We start from the raw sequence: 6,974 nt of genomic DNA, 5'->3' as shown, positions 1-6,974 counted from the left end.
GAATTCTTTGGAGTTTGTATCATGCTACTGTTGTTAATTTACCAATACTGTAATACTAAAGTAGTAGTTTTTTGTTTTTTTTAATCTTTTCCCAACTCAAACAATTACCTCTTTAATATATACATTTTAAATGTATGGCCTCTCAAATCAATTAAATAACACCTGTAAATGCTTAGAATGCTGGACCCCCACCGGGGTTTTGGCCCTGGACCCCGGGGGCCCTTGGCGGCCCCTTGGCCCCAGCCAATGGTGCTCGCAAGTGCCCTTTCAGTATCAAAAAGAACCCCCCTACCAAAATCATGGCTACGGGCTTGGTACATGTGTCTAATGTATGTATATATATTATATGTATGTGTGTGTATATAGGTGTATGTAGGTGTGTGTATGTGTATGTATATGTACGTGCATGCACCACACACACATACCTCCTTGGTTAAGTTAATTCTTGTCCTGAGAATGGCTACCCTGTATTTATAAATTTGCGTTCTACTTGTAAGTCTGAACTGCAGGGAGATTGTTCCCTATTCTCCCTAATCATTCTTTTTTTTTCTTTTTTTTTTGTTGATTTTGTTGGTTTTAATTTAATTTGCGTGGCCTTCAATTGGTCAGCTGGACATTCCCCCACCCATGTTTTTCTATTGGTATACCAATGGAGGAAATATATTTATATATACTTAATATATTTCCTCCATGGTATACCAGAGCTCATGATCATACATTTGGCTTAATATCTTAAAAACCCAACAAATTGTGAGAGGTTTATGCCCATTTCTTTTAGCGGTAGCATTAACATATTCAACATGTTAATAATAATAGCTTATCGTTTTTTTCATCATTGTAACTATATTAATGTTCATTATTATTTTCACACTTAAAGGCAAGTCAATTAAATCGAATTAAAAAAAATCTGTTCAATTTATAACATTACAAGAATTTTAATTCATGATGTTCTGCCTTCCCAAAAAAAAAATGTAAAAAAACATACACACATACACATCTAACTAAAAACAGTACATACTCAGAAAACATACACATATATACATATACGTCTAAATACATACACATAAAGATAAAACACTAATCAGGACTACTTCACACGTGTGCCTTTCATGATGGTTAACCACAACGAATTGTCGTTGTTTACAATCTGCCAAACAATCAATCCATTCATCATTCAGTACACATAGTTTGGCAAAAATGCCGAGAGTAAAATTTCTGCGAATACAATGCATAGGCCTAGGCCTACTATACAATTATGGGTGGCAACGGGCCGGGTGGCAAATGGCCGGGTGGCAACGGGCCTACGGTGGCAACGGACCGGGTGGCAACGTTCCGGGTGGCAAAGGGCATATGCTGGCAACCGGCCTGGTGGCAAAAGGCCGGGAAGCAAAAGGCCGGGTGGCAAAAGGCCAGCTGGCAACGGGCCTAGGTGGCAAAAGGCCGGGTGGCTAAAGGCCGGGTGGCAACGGGCCTAAGGTGGCAAAAGGCCGGGTGGCAACAGGCCTATGGTGGCAAAAGGCCGGGTAGCAACAGGCCGGGTGGCAACAGGCCAGGTGGCAATGGGCCTAGACCCACCATCGTCAAGTTATGTAGGCATATACATATATATTTTATATAATATGTCTATTTATAAAGATATATATGAGCCTGCATATATGGTATATAGATATACATTTTAATGAACATGATGATGTGCACTAACAATATTATATTAATTGCTCGCTTACTAGCATTGGTACCTATATATTTATATATACAAAATTATAAAAGACAACACTAGGCCTAATGTTTATGGGGAAACCTGCCAACAACCGTTCAAAATGTACATTCCAAAAAGGCCTGTATATAAATATATAATATATATTAGGTGTGTCAAGAATAAAACTCGTTTGTTAGCACAGAAATAAATGTATTTAAAAGAAATAAGATATTGAATTGTTAATCCAACGACCAGACGTGTATGTAATCTTTGACAGTTGGTCATGATCAAAGATATATATATATATATATACATTATATATATATATATTTATTTATTTATTTATTTATTTATTTATTTATTTATTTATTTATTTATTTATTTATTTATTTATTTATTACACGGAAGGTGCATCAGCACTCATCATTATATCAGTTTCATTAACCCGTAGCCAAAAATGTCAACTCAGCTGATCAATCAATAGTGAATAATGGCAATCGGAGAGCAACAAAAGTCGTAAGAATAAAGAACTTCACTGGAAACATTGCTTTACACCTCCACTCCTAATGATAGTACACAGAAGAAAGCCATCGGCATTTTAAAATTATAATCGATCTTATTTCATGTAGATGTACTTCAAGTTATTTTTTACTTTTATGTTCGCCTTTGTCTATGTTGTTTACTTCTTTAATAACAGTAATACTACTAGCTTTAAATAACACTTTGTTTTGGTCTTCTTGAAGTATGTTTGATAAAATAAGTAAATTTTATTTCGGTGCCTTTGGCGAAGAACTAATTTTGTCTGAAAGCTATGATAAATGTTCCTTATCTAGAGTTAACATTTTCAGATTTGTTCTCAGTATAGAAAAAATATTTCTTCTAAGTACATACAAACGTAGTGTTTAGGCCCTGTCTCTTATACACATCTAGATGTGTATAAGAGACAGTATATATATATATGGCCTATATATTTGTCGAAAATAGTCCTACACAAGTTTCATAGACTCTACTAAACCTGTCTCTTATACACATCTAGATGTGTATAAGAGACAGTAGTTATACTTATATAAATATAATTTATTAGAAATAAGATAATCATATTTTATAGTTCTTCATTTTTTTTATATATTCAATTGAACAATGGTTTATCTTGATAATTTTAGAGTTTTTAACAGTATAGTATAGTTACTTTTCTATAAATGAAATTAAATAAAAATTCCCAAAAGTAAAAAAAAAAAAGTACTGAAAGAATAACTTTACTTACTTTTTGCTAATTAAAATCGTAGGATGTCCTAACATCGACTGGAAAATTCAATTGAGAAACAGAAATATTACGCGATATTTTCTGGCGTGGAAAATCCTTTCGAATGCGTAGTTGTGTTGCGACGTAAAGACTGATTAGACTGCTATTGGGAGAGTGTGAGTTGCCAGTTGGTAATCGATTCCGACGCTAAATTTACCGGCTAACAGACATGCGCAGATATATCGCACCGTCTCATGAGTTTCTCAATTGATGCAGGTTTCTTGTGGGGAAATTTACTCTTGTTGTAGTTGTGTGAGAGCAATGTTTTAATTAATCACGCCAATCACTAGGTCTTTTCACTCTTGTATACGAATGAAGCATTTAAACGTCATGTGGAGCTCTCGAGGTTTTTTTTTTTTTTTCAAGAGGCTCGTTTTTTTTTTATAACCCGGCAAGTGATATACTGCAAGAAGTGGCTTTCTTTGGCGATCAATCGCGCGCTCACCGTTTTTGTTGTGCAAATTATCCTAACCAAATTAACGTAATGACGACTGCCTTAAAGCTGACCGTTTAATACAATTCAATTTGTCAGAATGGATGTTGCTGCGATGATTCAATTTAGCCGGCTTGATGATATTTTGTTGTGAATGCCATGGTGATCGGATACTTCGACGCAATGACTGCGGGGATTGCTAGGCATTGCTTGTAAAAAGCTCCCTCGCCACAGCAATACCACTGATCGTAACACACATAATCAGTGTTTGCAAATTACTTTAGGCCTAGCTATATCTCCTAACTGATTAAGGACATCTGTAAATTCCACGATGTGATTACGTTAAGCCATGGTTGAATTCTATCATCCAGCTTGGTTGCTCTAAAAAGCGGCAAGAACTCAAAACCTCAGTAACTGTATATCTATCCCTTTTTACTGTTTGGACTATCACTTGCTTTAGAGGCGAAATCGGATTTGGCCTATTAAGCAACTTTATGTTTACGGTGAATTGTAGTTATTAGCACGCAGAAACTTTACACGACGTTATTAGATGGCCTCTGCCTTTCGACGAACGCATTTATACACTGCACCAGATAAATCAAAAGAGAGATATTGACAATTCGCCTAGAGTGAGAGAACGGAAATAAAAGGCCAGGCATGTTAACAACATAAAACATCAAGTTGCAAATCAGTTTTGTAGTACCGAGTTTACCAAAATATTGTTTGAAGATACATTTCGTTATATTGTTTGACATTTCTTAATCTTATAGCTGAAAATTAATGTAAAATAAATGTTAATGTCATATGATACCTCCATCAAGGATACTTTTCATACAATTAAGATTTGGTCTGTATCCCATATTCTACATAAATCATTAGTGTGTATAAACTGCCAGGTAAATTTCAGCAAACCTAAATAAGTTGGTGCAAAGAAAATACGGGCAGCTGCGGAATCGTACCATTCCGAACCGCTAACGTTTGGAGCAAATATATGTTACATCGACAAATAATTATGTTAAATGTTATAGAGCAGAATTCTTATCGTTGTGTTGATTAAAAATTGAGTTGATGATAAGCACAACTGGAACAGCTGTATGCTACTATTTTAGAGACAAAAGCATCACACACACACATAGGCCTATATATATTGTGTTTTTTTATATTTTTATATTGTATTTAAGGTATATTAATATATATATATATATGGCCTATATATTTGTCTAAAATAGTCCTACACAAGTTTCATAGACTCTACTAAACATACATTATAATATATGTCAGGTAAGTACATCATGACAAGGACACTACACACTATATTGCTGAGGTCAATGGATCAAATGTCTATATAATACATACGTAAATCCCTGTGGGAGTATTTCATAATTTTGCAGATTGTAATATAGTACGTTGGCATTTCAACCTACACGGTACCTACTTAATCCTGGGTGAAAAGAGAACATGTATAGAAATACCTCTACCAAACACACAATTAAAGCCTGGTTCTCACGAGAGCCCTAGTATGCGGATCGGGAGCTAACCGTTAGCGCTAAACGTTAGCACCTGCGTGAGAACATCCGATCGGTTAGCGCTAACCGTTAGCAGTATCCGGATACTGCTAACGGTTAGCAAGCGCTATCGGTTAGCAAGCTGAGCGCGTTTCTATCATCAACCAGTCACACGTACGCGTTCACAATTTCCAGTTTCTTATTGGCCAGTGATTCGATCATCATNNTTTTTTTTTTTTTTTTTTTTTTTTTTTTTTTACTTTTTGTCTTGTCGGGTCAAATTGAGACAAACTTTGCTATTTTTATCCTAATTAATTAATTTTAATGTTGTCCACTTTGTTTATCATTTTATGTATTTGATTAATTAATTGAATAAATGTTAATTGAATTGAAATTGAAATGAATTGATATCCGGATCGCGACTTTCTCTTATGGACGCACGGCAGCTAACGGTTAGCAGAATCCAGACCCTGCTAACCGCTAGCAGCCGTGTGAGAACATAGCCTGAGTGGCCAGATTCATTTTGCAGGGGTACAGTGTAGGTGCAAAGACCCCAATAGCAGGAGTGACTAACACCTGGGCGTCGATGGGTTCGAATGTCAGGGCCCACGGAGATAGGGTGAATCTGTAGAAGCCCTTACATACATGGAATGTCTAATGTAAATTGATGATGATGATGATATTGTTTAAAATCAACTTTTTATGTAATAGCCTGGGCCCGCCTGTTGCCTCTCCCTCTAGTGGCTATGTTTCATAGGCCATGGTTCCCTTTATGAATTTTGATTTTGAGTATAAAGTTTGCCATGCATCTCTGTAGCTGTCTCTTATACACATCTAGATGTGTATAAGAGACAGATTTTACCATATATGATTTTTGTTGACGATTTTTTTTAATATTTTAATCGAACAACAAACAATACATAAATGTTGGTTTGCAAATACAGACTTTATATCCATCTATTTATAGGCTTATACAATTTTACAATTACCATAATTCATATTATAGTTGTAACACAAAACATATCAATACGTGATTGCTTACAAAGGACACATATCGGAATTAGCATCTCCCAGTGTCGTGTACAAAAGTTTACCTATTGGTGACAGAATACACAACTTGTAAAATTGAATGACTAGCTCGTTCATATAAATAAATACTTTTCTTTATTTAAAATACGTGCAGTAAAAAACAAACACAATTAGGAGTGTCACGTTACACTCATATATTTTATAAGTGCTTCACTTATTTGATCGCTACTAATTAATTCATTGCGTGTGAGATATTTAACTCAATGATAATATAATAAATGATTTACGCTATACAACATAATGCACAGAAATCGACGGTAAATAATGGCGCATATTGTACAGCTGTGTTTCTTCGATATTTTCTCAAGGCTAAGTTAGTACAATACGTAAGAATAAAGATTATTATTTGCGCCTTACATATACCGTAATTACTTTGGACATTGGAGTTTCTATACGTTTGTGATTTAGTAGTGCCGTAATATTACCAAAATGAGTAAACTTTAGTTACGATGCAATTAAGTATAATCGGCATATGGGTAGTAAAATTTGTTTACAACTTGCGGCAATGTTTTAATATCATTGACTATTATTAATATGGTTAGGTCAGTATTTGCGTCTTGTTGTCCGGGTAGCTCGGTGCTCTGTGTCTGGCTATTATAAATATGGATAGGCTTTTCATCGCGTCTTGTCCGGTAGCTCGTTACTGTAACAAGTCTATAGGCCAATTCAAAGAAAATTTATAGAGATGATCATCCTATGTCACTATTATCGTCCTACTGAGCCTATAATAAAAATGTGAAGAAGGTAACACTAATAAACATTAAGTGTATAATACACTATCATCATAATCATCATCAGTATATTCATTTCCTCCGTTTTGATTTGGATAAAAGCATGCACTTAATTGAACACAATTAGACAATATCGGCTTTAAGTACATACTTGATTTTTGTCGTATGCATATACAGAAGTATTCTTAGAAAATAATATGCAGAAACTCCACCA

At 35.0% G+C, this 6,974-nt stretch overlaps 1 protein-coding gene across 1 annotated transcript in view; it reads right to left on the bottom strand.

Annotated features, from left to right (window-relative positions):
* The window catches only part of LOC117109905 (choline O-acetyltransferase-like), a 67,925-nt gene extending 63,417 nt beyond the window's left edge, over nt 1-4,508 (bottom strand). Inside the window, exon 1 of the mRNA XM_033252372.1 lies at nt 2,964-4,508. The gene's annotated coding sequence lies outside the window, so the exon portion shown is untranslated. The remainder of the gene's footprint in view (nt 1-2,963) is intronic.
* Nucleotides 4,509-6,974: the final 2,466 nt, after the last annotated feature.

This window comes from Anneissia japonica, unplaced genomic scaffold (genome assembly GCF_011630105.1).
Source record: "Anneissia japonica isolate Jap-2015-1 unplaced genomic scaffold, ASM1163010v1 scaffold585_len4108843_cov191, whole genome shotgun sequence".
Classification (NCBI taxonomy): domain Eukaryota; kingdom Metazoa; phylum Echinodermata; class Crinoidea; order Comatulida; family Comatulidae; genus Anneissia; species Anneissia japonica.
Note: the sequence above shows the minus strand (reverse complement) of the source record. Positions and strands in the feature narration are given on the sequence as shown.